The sequence below is a fragment of the Drosophila arizonae genome, chromosome X, assembly GCF_054131065.1.
Source record: "Drosophila arizonae isolate 15081-1271.41 chromosome X, UAZ_ARI_1.0, whole genome shotgun sequence".
Classification (NCBI taxonomy): Eukaryota; Metazoa; Arthropoda; class Insecta; order Diptera; family Drosophilidae; genus Drosophila; species Drosophila arizonae.
In genome coordinates this window covers 7,487,300-7,507,360 of record NC_142927.1, presented here as the reverse complement: position 1 = coordinate 7,507,360, position 20,061 = coordinate 7,487,300, and the positions used below count along the sequence as shown (strand labels likewise).

Here is a 20,061-nt window from a genome sequence, read left to right as displayed (position 1 = left end):
ATAATGCTGCTTTTGTAGTGTTGGAAAATGCTTCCAAATGTATACAAATCAAACAATACTTTTTAAGATACATGTAAACTTTATAATAGTGTTAGAAAATATTTAAAAGTCAATTAACAACAAACAGTGTTGTAGTGCTGGAAAACATTTTCATTTATTTCATTTTGAATTTAATGATTGCCCAATGAGTGGATTTGCAATGTTGGAAAGCGTTAACATATATTAAATAGAAAATTAGTGATAGCCTAGCGTTGATTTGAATAATTATGAATTCATAGCTTAATTGCAATACTCGAAAAGACATAAAGATAAAACATTTGAAAGATTTAAACTTAATGCAGATATATTTAAAAAAAAAATAAACAAAAGTAAGGGTATACAGAGTTCGGTTGCTATTTGTAAAGCCACAACTCATGGAGGACCTGTACCTCTTTCTATATTTAGGAGACTTAATAGATTAGATATAGAGCGCGTGGGGCGAGAGCTTTAATTTTATAATTTACAAAGTTTAGCTGAAATTAAAAATGAAATAAAGGCGCAGGGAAATGGAACACCCCTACTAACCCTTGGGCCGCTGGAGCTGCACGTGGCAGCCGCCGCAGCATGAAATGAAACAAACGCCAAGAGAAAGGCGAGAAAAGGCGATGGAGCGATAGCAGCAGCGGCAGCAGCAGCAACAGAGGCAGCGACGCCAGCAGCAGCAGCAACAACAACAACAACAGAGCAAGCGACGTAAATCTTGCGTTTATTTGTTTATATTTCGTAACATTCCGGCTGCTGTTAGCTAACAGAGCGCCTAACAGCGGCCGAAGCACGCCGCTGTTACGGCTCGTGCATGAAGGAAGCTGTGCGGCAATCGCCGGCAGCGGCCCGTAGCAGCCCGTAGCAGCAGCCGTGGCAGCATCAGCATCAACATCAACTAGGAATCGTTGCACGTGGCTCAGTTCAGTTCAGCTCAGCTCAGTTGAAAATTGCGCTTCAGTCGAAGCAGAGCAGACAGCCAGCGAGCCAGCGAGCCAGCGAGCCAGCGAGCTAGTTGATTGTCCGTGGTCGTGTTGCCGTTTGCTGTTGTTGTTGACGTAGTCGTTCGTCCGTTTGCTCGTTCGTTCGTTCGTTCGTTCGCCTTGGCTCGACGCTGTTAGCGCCGTTAGTGCCGTTAGTGCCGTTAGCGCCGTTCACGCCGTTCAGTCGAGGTCGTGGTCTCGCATGAAGCGGTCGGACAAGTCGCATCGAGAGTCTTCAGCCAGAGCATTCACTGTAGCGCAGCCAGTTGAGTTAGTTTAGTCAGCGTAGTTCGTGCCACGTGCTACTGCGATTGCCGTTGTTTTGCCACACACGGAATCGCCGGAATCGGAGGCGCGAGGTCCTCAGGCGCAGCGACGCGTAAACATCAACTTCTTGCGGCCAACGAGAAGATCAGAGCCAAGTCTACATTTTTTTGCGCTGTGCACGCCCTGCCAAATGGTTCGTTCACAGTTTGTTGTTTGTTTGTTATTTTTTTGTTGTTCCGAAACGGTGCTTTTGTGAATTGTTGTTGTTGTCGAAGTGGGTGCAAGCTGGCGAGCAAATGAAGCCCCCCCTCCCCACACCCCGGCCACTGCCCCGCTCTGTGAGAACTCGCAACTGACTTGCCAAGACTCAGCCGCATTCCGGGCCCCCGCTTGGGCTGCCTTTATGATTGCATTAATTTTCGATTATTCTTTCTCCAACTGTCAGCACTCTGACGGGCACTTCAAAGCCACTCGCCGTAGATCGAATTAATTGAAGCCCCGCCCGGGCGGCCTAATGACTTTCAAAAGTATTTAAAACGCCAAACTCGAACCCGAGCATCACCAGCAGCAGCAGCAGCAGCGACAGCAGCAGCAGCAGCGGCAGCAGCAGCAGCAGCAGCATTTTGCCTAATTTCTTTTCGGGCCGAATAAACTTTTCGCCAAGTGCTAAACCAAAATAAGAAAAATACAAAATACAAAAATATAAATAAAAACAAATTACAGCGAAACACGAAGCAAACTCTCTCTCTCTCCCTCTCTCTGTCTATCTATCGATCTCTCCATCTCTGTCGCGCTGCCTCCGCATCTGGTGAGTATTGTAGTCCTAAGACTTTGCATTCCGTTCCGGCCAATAGCCAAATAGCCAAATAGCCAAATAGCCAAGCAGCCCACAGCCAACGTCAACTTCAAATGCCAAATATCATAACTAAGCTAATCGAATCAAACATTTGCAACAATTTCAAATAATTTGCAAGGGAAAGTTAAATAGAAGAATTTGCAAGTTTTCTGCACTTAAATCAGGCATTCGCAGTTGGAAATTCAATTTACTTCAATTTCATTATATTTCATATTAATATTTATTTTATTTTTTGCATATATATATTTATTTATATTTTAATTTTGTAAAATATATATTTTTCATTTGTAAGCTTAAGCATGAAAAGTAAGCAATTTAAAAAGTGTCTAACATAATATAATATCAAACTTATAAAAAAAAATAATAATAATAATTTTTAATTTAAAATGCGTTTTTAGATTTTTGTTATTATAATTTGTATTATATTCAATTTATATTTTAGCATTGTTACATTAATAATTTGTTTTATTTTATTAACAATTATAAGCTGAAAGCTACACTTTGAATACATAAAAAAAAGTTAATAAAAATTTCTAAAAAAAATTATGAAATTAAATTAATATAAATTGCTATATAATCAACTCAACAATGCAAAGATGCGAATATTTCATCGTCGTTTCAATTTGTTGTATTATTGTTTATTTTAAAATAAAATGCTACACAGCTAAATAAAAATTCAGATTTTTCAATAGTTTTGAATAATAAAAATAAAAAAAGCAAAAAATAAAAAAAAATATATATATATATTCATACAATTATTGAGTAGCAATTAATAATTAGTACTAAAAAATATTTAATTTAAATTTAATTAAACAAAATACAAATCCAACTCAAAAATGTGAAAACAGTTTGATTCAAATGTTTAGCGAAATAGTTTGCTGGATTGTTTGATTGGTATTATAATAATAAAGAAGTCCCTTATTCTATGTGGGTATTTTGAGCCGAAAACAGAAAACCACTAAAACTCACTTTAGTATTCCGGCGAGCTGAGCTTTAGCCGCACTTAACTTTTGTACATATATTACTGATCTTACACAAAATACATAAGTGAGCAGAAAGAATTATTGTTCAGTGTTAATTTTATAATATATAAAGTATTCAATTGTGAAAGTGAAAGTGAAAGTGTTAAGTCTCCTTTGTCAGACTTAAGAATCTGAACTGAATCACCAGGGGGTTTAATTCTTCTCATCTTTGACTGGAATTAATCTGATCTGCTTTAGTCAGCTTTATTCATACCTGATCCTTAGCTATTAAAGTAAATTATTCTATGTGAATCTTGGTGGCGTTCACCCAGATTTGGACAACGTCCCTCCAGGTTGGAGTATCCCATTCTACAGAATGGCTTGCTTTCTCTTTGTAGCATCCAGGAGATCTGCTTAGGACCTCTTCGACAGGTAGCTGCAGTTGCCAGAAGTTGGAGTGGGAGGTTAAGGTGCTTGTCTAGTCTGGGTGCCAATTATTTCACCATTCTGGTTTCTCTCAGGCGAGTGTTACTGAGTCGGGTGCCTCCCGTCTGAGTGAGCGGCAGAGGCTTTTGCTTTTTGGGGCGCTGATTCCATCTCCGGGAACAAAAGAGTCTCGGGGAATTTCTGCATCGCATCTGTTAGGGCATCTGAGTTTCTCCGCAATTTCATGTGATGTGCGGCTAATGAGTATAAAATTTGATGCAATTAGAAGGAGGCAAATCTAATCGTGTTAAGCATTCTGAGCGTTAAATATTTGATGGCGCCTGAGAGCAACAGAGATTCAGTTTGCCCCGCAAAGTAGGCAAGAGAAAGCCTCGAGTTCTCCATAATTCTTAAATTCTAAATACTTGCGCAACAAATGTTTTCTTTGCTTCTGTTTTTGTTTTTGTTGTTTCTTTCTCTAATTATGAAGAAAATGAATATGAAAATGTTTCATGCTCGTAATTTCCTACGCTGAATGCTTTTTAATTGCATTTATGCCAACTTGATATGCCAAAGATACATTTTACGCTATATATATATGTATATATCTACGTGGGTGAGCGAGCGTGGTAGGCGAGGTAGGGGGAGACAGAGAAGTAGAGTATAATAGGTGAACATGCAAATTCATGTCAACACATTTTCATTAACGCTTCAATTTCACATGATACGATTTGAATGTTCCCTAATTGTTGCTCCAGCAGCCGACTGCAAATTGCCCCAATTGAAGAGCGAAATATGCATTCAAATATGACTGCCTGCCTGTCTCCCCCTCACTCAGCCTCTCCCTCTCTCTCTCTCTGTCTGGGGCTAATGTTGGCGATTAAGAATTTTAATTGCTGCACTGGGAATACGAAAATCCGCTTGTAATTTCAACAGCTGAAACTTTAATTTCGATTCTCTACAATCTACATATATATATGTGTATCTAAACAAACGTGCAATATATATGTATATAAATTGCTATATATGCATATATACATACGTATTTATATATTTGACTAAACACTGATTTGTGTCTGCTGTAATTAAATACATCCAAGTCCAGGCATATGTGTTTACTCTCTCTCCCCTTATCTTAACCTTTCTTTCTCTCTCTTTCTGTTCCCGTCCTCCTCTGACTCTTCTGATACCACTTGACCAACAGCTTATAATGCTCGCAAATTATATAAATTTCATTTCTAAGCTCATTCGCCTTCCAATTGGAAGCATTTTGCTCTAAACTAATTAGTTTATTGATTGCATAATATATTCTTGGATATGTAAACGACTAGCAGCAGCTCAGCAATTAGCTCGTTGTCGTCGTATGCACATGTCATCCATAGCCGAATCTTGGCCCAATGTATGCGAACTGCTGTTCAACTACATATTACGTATACGCGCCGTGTGCACGCGAATTACTCGGATATGAATGATGTTATTATTATTTGTTAATTGTAGCAAAATGCATCTATTGCAGTTAGCTTAGCTGTATATTCTCAAGTAGATTTTATTGACTTGAAAACACTTCTCTGTGAAGCGGAGCATATTTGCCGTGTACTTGCACCTGTATAGAGGTGAGCTGTGCTCATGAATATTTATATAATATTTATATAAGTTATTATATGCGAATAAGTTGAATTATCGCTGATTGTGCCATCTCAATCAGCAATTTTTCACAAAGACTTCTTTTTTTTAATATTCCCTAAATTGAGAACAATTTAAAAAAAAAAAAAATTTTTTTTTTTTTTTTTTTTCTTAGAGGTGAAAAAGAACAGAGGGAAGTAGTCAACTTTTCAAGGCTGTAGCTGAAATGATTTGGAAAATATATAATCTTAGCGGAGAGCGAGAAATTCAAAAGAATTTTATAGTTTCGTTTAGTTCGTTCAAGCTCATGTATTAATTGCAGGGAACAAAAGTTGAGCATAAGCTATCTCTATATAACTTATATTTGATGTTAATGCTCATAAGCAGCTTAACAAGAAATATTATATCTAATGCTAATCCTAACAAGAAGTAGTTGAGAATCCCATGATTGTGGGCTGATATGTTTTCGATAGTTCTATAATAACTGCATATACAGTAATATGCAGAAAATCAGAACTCATCAACTCAATAATATTTCACTTTTATAAATTCTTTATCATCTAAATCAAAGGAAGACAAGAATCCCTTCTTCTAATACCAAAAAGTGAAAAAAGTGAAACAAACGCCCAATTCACTGGCAATTAAAATGTTTATATAAGAAGCAGAGGCAGAAGAGCATATAGAAAGGGAACAGAGGAATAGAGAATAGAGGTGAAGCTGGTGTCAATAGAATCGACAGCGCTTTGTCTGGCAAAATCACGAGTGAAATTCATTTATGAAAATGCGCGCAGTGTGCCCGCATTTGTTAACAAGTATTTGCTGTTACACACACACACAGACACACACACGTATGTCGAACTAAGCAGCCTCCTCAGCTCAGCTCATCAATGTGGGGCAGACGGCAAAGGGATGCCATCTCCCAGAGATCTGTGAGCCAGTGGAGCAAGGCCCGCATTGGTTGGTAGCCTGCTTGGCTGTTTCATTTCGTTTCGTTTCAGTCTCAGTCTCGTATCGTTTCGTTTTGTTTCATTTGTTTGTTTGTTGCCGTCTCTATTGCTGTTTGACTACAATTTACGTCATTCAGCCGCAAAACACCTGAACCGCCCCCTTCCTGTTCGTCGCATTAACCCGCTCTCAACCCCAAAAGGCCCCAGTCGTCGTCGTCGTCGCAGCCGCCGCCTCCTTTTCATGAATCCGCCCACCAGCCCACCAGCCCACCAGATGGCCACCTGCCCCAAGTGCCCCGCCCACAGTGCGCACTAACGCCTGTACATACATAATTAAGGCGTGTTATCCTTGTTGACTTTGTTATTAATCCACTCCAGCAAATTGTTGTTGTTGTTGTTGTAGTTGGTATTGTCATTGTTGTTGTTGTTGCTGTTGTTGTTGTTGCTGTTGTTGTTGTTGTTGCTGTTGCTCTGTTGCTCTTCTGTTTTGTGCCATATTATTATTTTTCTCTTCACTACGCTGTGCAATACTTCTTTTATTTTGCTTTTTTTTTTGTATGTGTGTGCGTGTGTGTGTGTGTGTACATGTGTGTACATGTGTGTTGGAAAGGTTTCGAATTTTATTATGCGGAAAAAGGTTAATAAATGGAATTTTCAAGTTGTTAAATTGTTTATTTAGGATGTTTATAACACACACACACACACACACACACATGCACACTCACATTCACACTCTCACACACATATAGCAACACTCATACATGTGCAGCCGCTCATGGCTTGCAGCAGACTCCATTGCCACTCTCACTGATACTCTGTAGACTCAGCTAAGCCAAGTGGGCATATTGAGCTAACAGATTGATTGACACTGATTGACGTGAAGCCCCCTGATTGCTAAAGAGTCGAAAGTTTGTACCTTCGCATGTCTCTAGCGAAGAGTTTATCAAACTCTGATTTGACTCCTTTTTCTCTCAGTTCGAATTGAAGTATTTTTATGTATTTTCTTCGTTTTAGTACTTTGCGTGGTATTTGCTAGTCTATCATCTATTACACTCTCACACTGCTATTCAACTGTTTTGTTATTTTTTTGGATTTTTTTTTCGATCGGCTGTGCACTTTCCTGTTGTGCTACGCATTTTCCCAGATTGAAACCTTTTCGCCTTCATGTGCGTGTGCGTGTGTGTGTGTGCGTGACTGACTGACAGTGTGTGTGTTGTTTGCGTAGTGCGTGTGTTAAAATATTTTTTGTGTTTCGCTGCGTAAACGGAAGGAAGCTGCTGGCAAATTTTGACACGTTGACATTTTACGGTTATTATTATGATGCCCTTTCGACAGCACCGACAGAAGGGTATACCCGATTAAGCAGCGATTTTATATTAGATCAATCAATCTATCAAGCTATGATATATAAATATTGGATATATATTTATGCATAGCACGACAAAGGTCTTAGAAATTTAAGAAAAACATTTAGAGATTGAAATCAGATAAAGTATCACTGAATTTTTTTTAGAATATTTGGTAACATCTACTGCACAATAAATATATTCATATAAAACTTAATAAATTTTTAGTTCATTCGAGAGAGAAACTAAAATTTGTTCAAAAAACTTTTTCCTATTTGACTTTAAGTTGAATATTTAAAGGACTCCAATTTTCAATTTTCGTCTAGCATGGCTTGTGTGTGTGTGTGTGCGTGTCTGTGTGTGTGTATTGCCTCCACGGTGCAAAAAAGCTTGGGGCAGCTGCAAGCAATAACGGCGCCTTTCTTTGGTTAGGGTTTTAGCTTCTGGTCCGGGCTTCCGCTTCTGCGTCATGGCCGAGGCTTAATTCGAGGCACTCACTTGATTTTTAATAAATGCTCCAGATTTATGGACAGAGATGAGACTCGAAAGAGAATAGCAATAGATATAGAGCTCGCGAAGTGCGAGAGTGAGATGGGTTGCAGAGAGAGAGAGAGAGAGAGAGAGAGAGGGGGAGAGAAGGCGTTTCAAGATTGGCAAAAGTGCGAATCAGTAAAAGTTGACAGACAAACGTAAAACTTGAGCTATAAATAAGTACAAGTGTGAGTAGCTGAGTATAAGTGAAGCGTCAAGTGGGTAAAAGCATGAGCAGGCACAGAGTTGAAAGTGACGGTATAAGAAAAGGTAAAAGTGAGAATCCGTAGAGAAATAAAAATGGGAAGCTGCAAGAGTAGAACCACTAATGAGTAAAAGAAAAGTTTGAAATGGATATACTTATAAGTAGAAAGTGTGCTGAGAGTGAGTATAAGAAAGAGAGAGATAGAGAAAGAGAGAGAGAGAAAGTGTGTGAGAGAGAGAGAGAGAAGTGGTATAAGTAGAAAAATAAATGAGTATGAGTGTGACTAGAAGTTTACGGAGTATAAGAGTATAAGAGTAGAAAGATACAAATGGGAAGAACAGTACAGTTATTAAGAGTATAAGTATGAGTATAAGATATAAGTATAAGAAGGACTCGCGTTAATAAGTATAAGTGAGAGAAAGAGAGAGAGAGAGGTGGTATATGTAGAAACTTAAATGAGTATAAGTGTGAGCAGCTGAGTATAAGCAAAGCATCAAGTGGGTAGAAGCATGAGGAGACAGAGTAGCAAGTGAGTATAAGAATAAAGTATAAGAGTAGATAAATACAAATGGGAAGCTGTATAAGTACAGTCATTGAAAGAGTATAAGTACCACTAAGTGAGTATAAGTAAAGCTTGAATCGGATATAAGTATAAGTAGAAAAAAGAGAGAGAGTGTTAAAAGTGAGTATAAGTTGCAGTGAAAAGTGGTATAAGTAGAACTAGAAAGGTGTCAGTAGCTAGCTGAATAAGAATAAGTATAAGTAGGCAGAGAATCGAAAACAGGCATAAAGAAGACAAGTGCAAAGCTATATATTCGATCCACAAATGAGTATAAGTGTGAATAGCTGAACGAATAGTAATAGTATATGAGTTAAATGTGAGTTCAAGTAGGCGAAGAAAAGTACGTATAAGAAGTATGTAGAGGAAGTAAAAGTTGAAGCCAAAGTGTTGACGTAAGTGGAGTAGGATAAAAGTAAATACAAGTATAAGTAGATATGCCTTAGTATAAGTATAAATTGAGAGGGAATCGAGCGTATGAGTAAGAGAATAAGAAAAGTTTAAATTGAGTACAAATGAAAGTTGGAACAAGTTTCTCAAGTGTGTCAGCAGAAGGAAGATAAAGCAAGTATAAGCTGAACTACACATAAGCAGGAATCGGGGGAGATTTAAGAGTTGGCGCTGACAGAGCTTAAGTTGCATTGAACTAAAGGTGGATATACATATGTATATATGATACATATGTATATGTGTGCAAGAGTAAAGACTGCCGGAATTGAAGAGGAAGAAATGATTTTGTCGACAACTTCTACTCTTGAGTTAATTTCAATTAACAATTCTCTTTCGAATCCTCTGCGAAGTTGTACGAATTGAACAACTCTTGCTCTCTCTCTCCCACAAACTTTGAAATATAACAAATGCATATATGTGGATGTAAGTAAGAAGGCAGCATAAGCACTTGCAATGTAGTTTTCAGCTGGGCTTAGCTCTGCTGGGCATTTGCTAATGGAAATATGTCACGTTTCACAGTTTTTGATTGTGAGCAGCTTTTGTGCGCTTTCCAATTTGTTTTGTTATATGCAGTCTCTATATATGTACATATACATGTATATACTATTTTTATTTCACATATATAAGTATAGTGTTAATTACTGGCTGGAATGCGCTCTTACATGGCGCTCGTCTTGCAGGCTTTTGGGGCTGTGCCCAAGTTTTCGCTGGCGAGTTGGCTTGGCCCAGATAATTTAATTAAAAATAGCAACCATTTGATATCAAACAAAATTGTGCGCAGAGCAACATAAATGACTAACCGGAAAGTGGCCCCAAGGCGCCTGCAGCCAGAGTTCTCTCTGTGCGTGTCCGTTCCAAATCTCCATCTCCAGCTTCGGCTCCTGCTCCGACTCCTCGTGTCCGTATGCTGGATTCGCGTGCATGCACATTGAGTCTAGGCTGTGGCTGGCTGGCCGCGGCGCGAGAATTCATTAAACTTTAAACCGTAATGAATACTCAACAAATTTGAAAGACAAGTAGAGAAGACACCGCGTGAGGTGTGCCCAAAACACAAACACCACAACAACAACAACAACAACACAAATACATAAACACAACATGAGCAACGCAGGAGACAGGAAAGGCAACAGCTATTGCTGACATTGCCATGGGCTTTTGGCTTTAGCCGCAGCTCCGACTTTGACTTTGGTTCCGCCTCTCGCTCTCGCCGTCTCCTTTTCCTCTAGCCTTCCCCCCTTCGCGGGGGGTCTGCCAGCAGCCAGCAGCCAGCAGCATAGGCGACAGCGCCAGGCACCTGCAATTGGAAAGTGCCAGCTTTTGGCTACCACTTGGCACCACATAATCAGCACAGTTTATGCTGTCGCCACTCGCCGGGATCCAGGCGCACTGGCCCTTCCTCCAGATGCCAGACGCCAGACGCCGGCTGCCGGCTGCCGGCTGCTGGCCGACTCCTGCGCTGCCAGCTGCACACGCTCGAGCAATATAAATATAATTTACAGCGGGTAATAATCATAAGAAGCAGGTAAAAGTGCGATGCGCAAGAAAGTATGAAGGGAGTGAGAGAAAAACAAGAAGAAGAGGAAGCAGAAGGGAAACAACGGCAAACGACCAAAACGAAATTGAAATCGAGCAAATGAATTTCCCAGCTGCGACAGCACGAATCGGGCATGCTCTACGCACAAAATTATAAATAGTTTTTAATTAATGTATATATATATATATATATATATATATATATATATATATATATATATCTATATATATATATATATATATATTTAATCTATGTACATCTTTAAATATATATAAACCGACCTTCGGTTTGATTTGAGTTGAGCTTTGAGGGTTTTGGACAGCTTAGCCCTAATTTGGCAGTGACATTTCGTAGCTAACATTAGCAACTGAAGTGCATGTGGTAGCCGACTTGCGTATACCCTGCACTTAAGATATAAACTATAAGAGTATTGTCAAATAACTATATATCTCTTTATTAGTTGTATAGCCCATTGCTGGCATGTTGAAATTGTCTGTTCGTGTGCATACTCGATACCACTTTCGTTTTTTATCGACCTCGATAACTGATCTCGATAATAGATTAAGCTTAGGTATCAGCTGTTCATTTGCCGATAGCAAATAAAGCTACAAATTATGCCAAAAAATGATAGATGTGCTAAAATGGTTCTGCAACAAGTATATCCATATATACTACTATACCTACTATCTTAGGGTTCTCCTTGCTCGACTAAGTCTAGTCAGCATCTAGCTAATGCAAGGCAACGTCTTTCACGCATCCAGCTTGCCAATTTCAGAGTAACCACTGATTGCAGGGTAGCGGCAGTGGCCGTAGGCCCGTTGAATAATTGAGGGCGCGTGTCGTATACGCAACATGCGTACGTTTTTAGTTGCTGTCGCTCATACGCCGCGTGTGGCAGTGGCATTTTTATTTAAAATACAATTTGCATTTCGGGCATGTGTAAAGTGCTTGTGCGAGTTAAGTTAAGCTCTTTTATTTATTCTTTGGGGAACAATCTCTGAATCATCGCATCAGCCGTCGTCCGTCCATGTCCACGTGCTCGTCTCGCTCATTGCCATCGCCATCGTCATCGTCATCGTCATCGTCATCGTCGTCATCGCCATCGCCATTGCCATCTTAATTGTGTGGAAATAAGCGAGTGAGTGGCCCCACTTCGTAGCAAGTTAATTGCGGGCTTTTGAGTCATGTGCTCATATTAAATATGCATGGGGGGGGCACGCCAAATGGAAATGGGCCAGGATGCGGGCCAGTCTGAGATAGAGCTCCAGCTCTCGCTCTGGAGCACGGGAATGCCAACGGCAAGCGCGAACGTGCTGCCTACACGCCCGATCGACTGCTGGCTCAGGCTGCTGCTGCTGCTCTGCTGCTGCTCTGCTGCTGCTCTGCTGCAGCTCTGCTCTGCTGTGAGGCAATCCGATTAATTATGCATGAATTTACTTAGCCGCCGCCGCTCGAAAAATATGCTCCCAATTATACAAGCACACGGCCGAGGCACTTGCAAACGCCACGGCCAGTTGAAGAGAGTGGTGAGAGGTAGTGGGTAGAGGGTGAGGGGAGGGGAGAGCTAGAGGACGGGGACAGAGGCTGGGCCATCTAGCAAGCAGCTTTACGTTTTCAAGTGCTTAACTCAATAATTCAGCAGATCCATCGCCTAATGTCCTGGAACAAAACATTTGCGGATAAATATAAAATGGCCAAGTTTTTTTTTTCCTTTTTGCTGTTGTTGTTTCATTAAAAGTTTGGTTAGCTAAAATGTAAATTTGAAATAAATTTAGCTTGTTCACTAACAAAAATAACAAACAATTTACACATTACTTTATAGACTCTGCTTGGCCATTTATATTTGAGAATTTTGAGAATGGTTTTATATCTCATATTAGTTGAGAATGAATAGTATGAATAAAATGAATGTAGAATGAAGAGAGAGAGAGAGAGAGAAGGAGAGTTGAATGTACGCACTGACTTATGAATGGACAGACGGGCAGGGCTAAAGCAACTCGGCTATATATTATGTGGGCTCTGCCACGCCTCCCTCTGCATATGACATAAACGTTAAAGTTCTACTTGAACTTAAGTGTGTCTATAGACTATAATATAGAATAATACACATATACATATAGAATTATGGACAAGCTTCGAGTCGAATCGATTTAATATTTCGTATTTAATATTTCAGAGTTAATCTGTGCACGATAAAGGGTATCACTCCGGCCGGCCTCACATGTTGCTTGTGTGATTGCCGCAAGTGCTTGCCGCTAGGGTATACGAGCAATTTAAGTTTCATGGCTGGCCATAAAACGCAGATAAAAAATTGTTTAGCAACAGCACCAAAGAGGACATTACTTTCCTCCTTGTCTTTTTTTCCGGGCTTTTTTTCTGGTTTTTACAACAAGTTGGAATTAAGCTTCGCAACGGGTTCGAACTCGCAAACATTTTGGCTGTGGCCCGCTCCAAGTGGGTCAACATTGGCATTTGGCAGATAATCTGTGCAGCCATATATATAAATATATATATTTTATATTTATTTAGTGGGTCACTTGATTTAAGTCAGTTAATAAGCTTCCATTGATCTATTTATGGTCTTGTGGCTCAGAAATATTAAGGAGAGAGGCAGAGCAAATATATATGTGAGCTAACATTTAAATTTTTGTTTGCAATAGCAATCGAGCAATAATGAGTACAAAACATCTGCAATAGCTATCATCAGTTGAGGCAGGAGCCGAAAAAGATATTCATGAATGAATGAATACTTTTTGAGCAGGTCTCGAATACAATTGTGTTATACGCATATAATATGAATATATTGCTCTCTCGCATTGGGTCCAAGGCATCATTCAGCAAAATGTTAACATTTGCTCAATCAGTGCAAAGCCCATTCGAAATGAAGGCAGTTAGTGGAGTGAATAGCGTCTATGGGTATTGTTAGCTGGTCGAGAATGGAATCTATAGATGGCTATATTTTCTTAAATAGTCCATGCTTGTCTTGCCCTTTGCGGCTTGTTCGTGTGCCGTGCCGTGCTGTGCTGTGACTGTGACTGTGGTGCGGACCGCAACAATTGCAGGCGACAGGTGGAGGCAAATAAATAAATTTGTGTCCTGCTGCCAGCAGGACTGCTGCTGCTGTTGCTGCTGCTGTTGCTGCTGCTGTTGCTGTTGCTGTTGCTGCCACAGTTGCAGCACTACTCGTTAGTATTGCTGGCAGTTGCTCCCGGGCATGACCACATGGAATATTACTCATACGCGCTATTAGCCAAACACTGCAACAAACACACACACACACACGCACATACACAGGGAGAGAGAGAGAGAGAGGGGGAGAGAGACACACACGCACACCCTCAGCTCGGTTGCATTGGATGTAAAAGTGGGTTTTCGGAATTGGATGTCGCTAAGGTTTTGCTCAGAGATGCCAGTGAGAAGAGCTTGTGCTTTGCTCTTGTTTGTTGTTAGTTGTTATTGTTATTGCTGTTGCTGTTGCTGTTGCTATTGCTGTTGCTGTTGCTTTGCTGCTGCCCAAGTGCCAAACGAAGCGTGGCAACCTCAAAACGTAAATTTTAACGTCCTTGACATTTTATGCCGTTTGGCGTTTGGACTCCTTGCAGCGTCGTGTGGCGCCTATATGTATCAAAAGTGCGTCTATATATATAGATGTATACATATAGATATATATAGCTTTACGTTTGTATATGGCATGACAATCTAATAACGTGGCCAACACACATTGGCAACCGCACTTTATAGCGCTTCATTTATTCGTGCCCAACTAATTGTTTACTTAAGGTCCTGGGCCATAACTAGTTAGGAATTAAGCCAGGTCAGGCTGGGCTAATGCCCAATGGTAGCATAAGCACAAGCACAAGCCCAGCATAACACACGCACACGCATAGACAGAGAGCGAGAGAGAGAGTGAAAGAGCGCGAGAGGGAGAGGGAGAGAGAGCGGGGGAGTGCTGCCCAGAGGATTACTGTCAGCTAACCCGGCTGGCATTCGCTCGGAAAAAGGTCAATGCACAAGATTTTACCTTTTTTTACTGTTGCTGTTGCTTTTTCATTTTTTTTGAATATCATGCAAAAAAAAAAATAAAAATAAAAATGTGACACAAATTCGATTTGTAAAGTCGTCTGAACTCCAAGCGCCAAGCCCTCAGCCTCAACCTGAACGTGAACCAGAGCCGTGGCCGTAGCCATCACCCAAGTCCGATGAGCGTGTGGCGTGCGTTAGATTTTGCACCAGGCCATGACGCGATTGCGTCTCTGATTATGTTCAGTGGCAGTGGGCCAAAACAAAACAGCAACAACAACAACAAAAAGGTTGCCCAGCTCTATGACCCAAGCACAGCCCCATGGGCCGCGCCATGCCCCAAGGCCGCCCTCCAATGCCAGCCAGTCCCATCGATACCTATATAGTATATACATACATGCATACATACATACATATATATATGTTTGATGTGGGCCTAGTTTGTAGCTATTTGTACATATGCTGCATATCGTAATATCAGCGATTTACAGTTAATCCATAGATTTCCTTCATTAAGTGGATTTTACTTTCGAATACCAGCTGAAAGCCCGAGCCTACGCTCTGCCCCCAAATTCAATGTGAGCAACGGCTGCTCCGCATGTAATGGAACTTTAATTGTACTCTTCAGATTGACAGAAAAGTCTGAATAAGAGTTGAAGCCTTTGTATTTTTTTCTATATCTATTATATTATGTATTATCTATATATATCTTTTTTATGTATTTATTAATATTATTTTTTCAATTTTATTACATATATTACATATATCTAAATGTAGATTGAGTGCTTCGGTTGGGTACCCATATGTAAAGCCGATGGAACGGGCTGCTCCTCGCAGGGTTCTATCCTGTCTAGAGCACTTTTTACTCTACTTCTGCACTCTTCTAGAAGCTGAGGTATGCATATAAGAAGCCTTGAATGATTGAAATATCAGCTCTGTTCAGGGTAACCGGTGTCTCCTAGTTTATACCCTTTTTTCCTGTGCTGGATTCTAAAAAAAAAATATATTATATATCATATTTCTGAAAAAAATTTGTTAAATTTAACTTGCAAATTTTTTTTTGGAAATATTTTGTTTTTATTTACATTTGATATAAGCTCGTATTTACCAAATTTAAATAAAATTTTTAAATAATTGTTTTGACCTGAATTTTTAATAATTTATTATTAGTTAAATTTAGGTATTTCCTGATAAATTTAACAAAGTTTTTAAAAGTTGCGAATTTTATTTGCAAATATGCAAATTTTTGAAAATTTACAATTGTTAGCCAATTTAAGCTGTTTTCCACTTTACGCCCTTTGCAGCTTCAGCTTGGTTAATTCGCACACGAAACAGCACAAAACAAGTGGGAATCTAATTTTTTGTTTGTTTTGTTTTTTTTTTTGTGAAAGGGTTGAAAGTCGTGCGAAAATTTCGTATGCATAATTCTTGCGGTTTGCTGCTTTGGCGTTTCACTGATTAAGCTTTTGTGCTTCCGTTGCTGCGTCGAGCTCTTGTCCACTGCGAGATGAGCAGTTAGCCCAGCGTGGCAGCTGCATTCCCTCCTGCTGTGGTCGTGGCTGTCGCTGGCAGGAGTCGTTGCTGCAAAGGGGCCGAAAATCGAGCTAGCTTCAATCAATCAATCATGGCGTCAAGCAGTGCATGACGGGATGCCTGTTCGGCCGCACCGCAAACAGATGCAGCGACAAGCCGCAAAGCGATGATAACTGGCCGATAGTCGATAGGCGACGATAGGCGACGATTGGGTTTGGGGGTTGTGGAATTTGAATTAGAAATGGTTTTCTCAGGGCGCTAGCGGAAGCAATAAACCTGATTTATTTCAGCTCCTCCTCCTACTCCTCCTCCTGCTCCTCCTCGTGCTCTTGCACATGTGTGATTTCAGCTGTTTTCATTTTGTAATATATTTGCAATTGTTGTTGTTAGTTTTCTATTTCGATTATCCTGCTGGCGAGCAGAGAGCAGGGAGCAGTCGAAGGGCTAGCAAAAATGTTTCCTTAATCCAAGAGGTCTCCTGCTTTGAATGCCCTTCTATGCTCTCGCCCCCTCCTACACCCTCTCTCTCTCTCCCTCTCTCTGTGTGTGTTGGCGATGTTGTAAAAAGTTTTATTTGTCGCTGATTTGAGTATCGAGGCCAACGCCTATGTAGTCGCATTCGTACTCATCCGTACGGCAGTCGTGTGTGTCTCTGCCTCCTGCTGCTGCCCCTTTTGTTTTGTTTCGCTCACAAGCACAAAACAAAAATGCAAAGTAATGCAATTTATTTGAAAACTATGCTGCCACGCCCACTCAGCACACTCCCCCTCAATTTCAACAAAGGGGAAGGAGAGGTGAGAGAGAGAGAGATAGAGAGAGACGGAGAGAGAGTGTAGGCACTAGCAAGCAACAAAAACATGCAACATGATGCACAAATTACATTGCTCGATGTACTTGTAGGACACAGAAAAAGCAACAGCAACAGCAACTGCAAAGAGACAAATAACAACAAAAAAACATAGAAAAAAAAAAAGAAAAAGGACACGAAAATTTAATGTTCTGTGTCACAGCGATTTCAATTAACTTTAGTGAACCATTTGGATTAAATGAGCACGAATCGAGCTGTTGCATATTTGATGGCATAGCTGAAATGCCCGCCTGTGTGGCCAAACTAAATTTATTTCTTCCGCTCTCTCTCTCTCTCTCTCTCTCTCTGTCTCCCTCTATTTTTTTGTTTTGAACTTTTAGCTTTGGTTGCGGTTGAAAAGCGAAAACTTTTTATGGCTTTGCATAGAGTTGAAATCCGTTTCGGACTTAAAAATTAACAGCAATTATATATACATGTGTGTGTGAGGGTGCATCTATGTGTGTGTGTGAATTTGAAATTTAAAAATCGAGCATTAGGATTTGATAAAAAGCTGAAAATAAACTTTCAATATGATTGTAAGCTTCATGTGATGCACATGAATGTTATATATGATGTAGGACCCAACAAGAGAGAGAGAGAGTGTTTTCGATAAATATAATTGAGCCGCAGTTATCGATGAATTTTGTTGTTATAAGTATTCAATGGGATTTGCCATTTAACCAGGATTCGTTATTCATTTACCGAAAGTGTGTAAATAAGTTTTAAAATTATAGAGAAATTTCGACTTGACTGTTATTTATAGACTTTCTCTTTCAGGCAAAGTAGAGCTCTGTTGAGTCTTGAATCAACATCTATACAACTATTGGGGGGAGGTATAGAAAAAATAGTTAATTAGTTAGTTACTAAGAGTATTGTAGAAGATTTAGTCGAATCAACTAACTTTTTGAATACACTTCGTATACTTAATATCATCGATGTAGTGCCCAAATTAGGAAGAGCAACAAAGGATGCTTATATTCATTCAAAATGGGAGAATTCGATAGATCTTAACTAATCTATGGTTTTTATAAGCTTAGCCTGTTTATAGAGGCTTGTGATTGGGGCTGCTGGAATGCTTTGAAGAATTTACTCATTGATTCAGCTGCTTATTCTCAGCTATCTATTAAAACAGCCTCAGCTAGCGGGTTGAGGCACTCAAGTGAATCATCAATTGGAACAATTTCTCTTTGAGTATTTTTGCACTCTGCACTCCATTAATGTCAGAGCTGAATAAGTGAACAATAACCGTCTATAATTGAAACCAAAGGCTTGGGTTCTTAAAAAGAACAAACTGAAAAGTTGCTCATTCAGCCACAAGCAATAGTTAAGCTTGAACACATAAATCGAATACGAAATTCACCAATTATAAAAGAGAGAGAGAGGGAGTGGGAGAGAGAGGAAGAGAAAAGAGGATGAAAACGAAAACCGATGAACAATAATTGCATTGGAGTTAATTGATTTTGTCTTGAATTTATTATGTTTTCCTTTTGGTATTTTCTCGTTTATTTTTTTTTTTTTTTTTTATGCGACTTTCCTAAAATTTGCTATTGCACAAGGCACAAATTAAAGAAATCCGAGTTTATTTTGCAGCTTGTGCGAGTATGCAAAATGTGTGAGGATAATAAACTGCTAAATATGCCCGAGTTGCCTCAGCTGTTGGCACACAACAAATATTTAGCACACACACGAGAGAGTGTCGGTGTGTGTGTGTTTGTGTATGTTTATACACATTTATTTCGTTTGCTTTTTGCCTACTCAACAATAGCAGTAGACCTAGAGTGAAAGAGTGTGTGTGTGTGTGTGGGCCACCTTTGTGCTTGTCGTTTCTGTGTGAAAATATTTCTATGTCCTTTAATAAAAATGATAAGTCACAGTATGGGAATAACAGAAATGTGAACACGACGAGCTGAGCTATCTGACTGACTGTGTGGGAGGAGTGCGGGGCGAGTGGGGCTCCATTGTAATGCTAAAACCTGGCAAAGCTAACACATGCGAGTGATTTAATTAAAAGACAGAAAAATACTCATACACACACACACACACACACACTAACACACACATGCAACTGTTAGCTTTTGGCCCGAAATATTCGAGATCTCTGCACATTGCATCGGTTTCAGAATTCAATTAGTATTTATCAAGCTTCGCATTGCTGTCTATGCGCTGCTGCCAGACAATGAAGTGATACAAAAAATGTTTATTTTCATCTTGTTCTATCCTTTTTGTCTGCTTGTTTGTTGCTTTCCTCTATTTTTTTTTTTTTTTTTGTGGCAGAAGTGCATGCCTGCAGGAATTTATCGTACCTCGATGTGGGCGATTGCACCGAAAAAGTCGAAAAGCCGATGCAAAGAATGCGTGCAAAAGGAAAAAGATTTTCAAAATAGAAACTGATGCTTAGATGCAACTGAATTGGTGCGATTGTATGACTTAAATATCATAAAGATTTCCATCAAAAATATTTAGAGAGTTGAAAAAGCAAATTACAGTTGGTGAATGTGAATTGAAAAAGGAATTTGGCTAGAGAAACAGAATGCATTTTTGATGAAGAGATGAAAAGCGTTTTCTGAGAGTAAAGCTTGGAGTTATTTGAATGATTAGACTAAAAAATCAGTATCAGAAATAAATGTAACATTCCATCGGTAATCGAGAGATAGGCACTAGACGGGCATATACTTGGATGAGTAAACGTTGTGCAAGTCGATAAGTTTTATCGACAGTTTTTATCGATTGCTGATCTATTGAATTGTCTATAGACAAGACTTCAAGATCGATATTATTATTATTAAAGATCGATATATTATTATTATTGCTAAATGTTATCGATTCCCGATACGTCAATAGTGAGGACAAACGTGACTCTGAGAATTCGACTTGATTGTACTAAAATGATGAGAATTCAGACAAATCGATATATTATCGACAGCTTTTAACAGTGGAGAATGGAAACGTCA

The 20,061-nt window shown here is 39.5% G+C and overlaps 1 protein-coding gene across 9 annotated transcripts in view; it reads left to right on the top strand.

Annotated features, from left to right (window-relative positions):
- Positions 1-944: 944 nt before the first annotated feature.
- nAChRalpha7 (nicotinic Acetylcholine Receptor alpha7) overlaps positions 945-20,061 on the top strand; it is a 173,635-nt gene continuing 154,518 nt past the window's right edge. For 6 of the 9 annotated variants that reach the window (XM_018016847.2, XM_089474690.1, XM_089474689.1 and 3 more), the window contains exon 1: positions 945-1,464. The gene's annotated coding sequence lies outside the window, so the exon portion shown is untranslated. Of the gene's footprint in view, positions 1,465-1,716; positions 2,080-20,061 lie in introns of all 9 variants that reach the window. The other 3 variants (XM_089474686.1, XM_089474687.1, XM_089474684.1) reach the window with 1 other exon arrangement.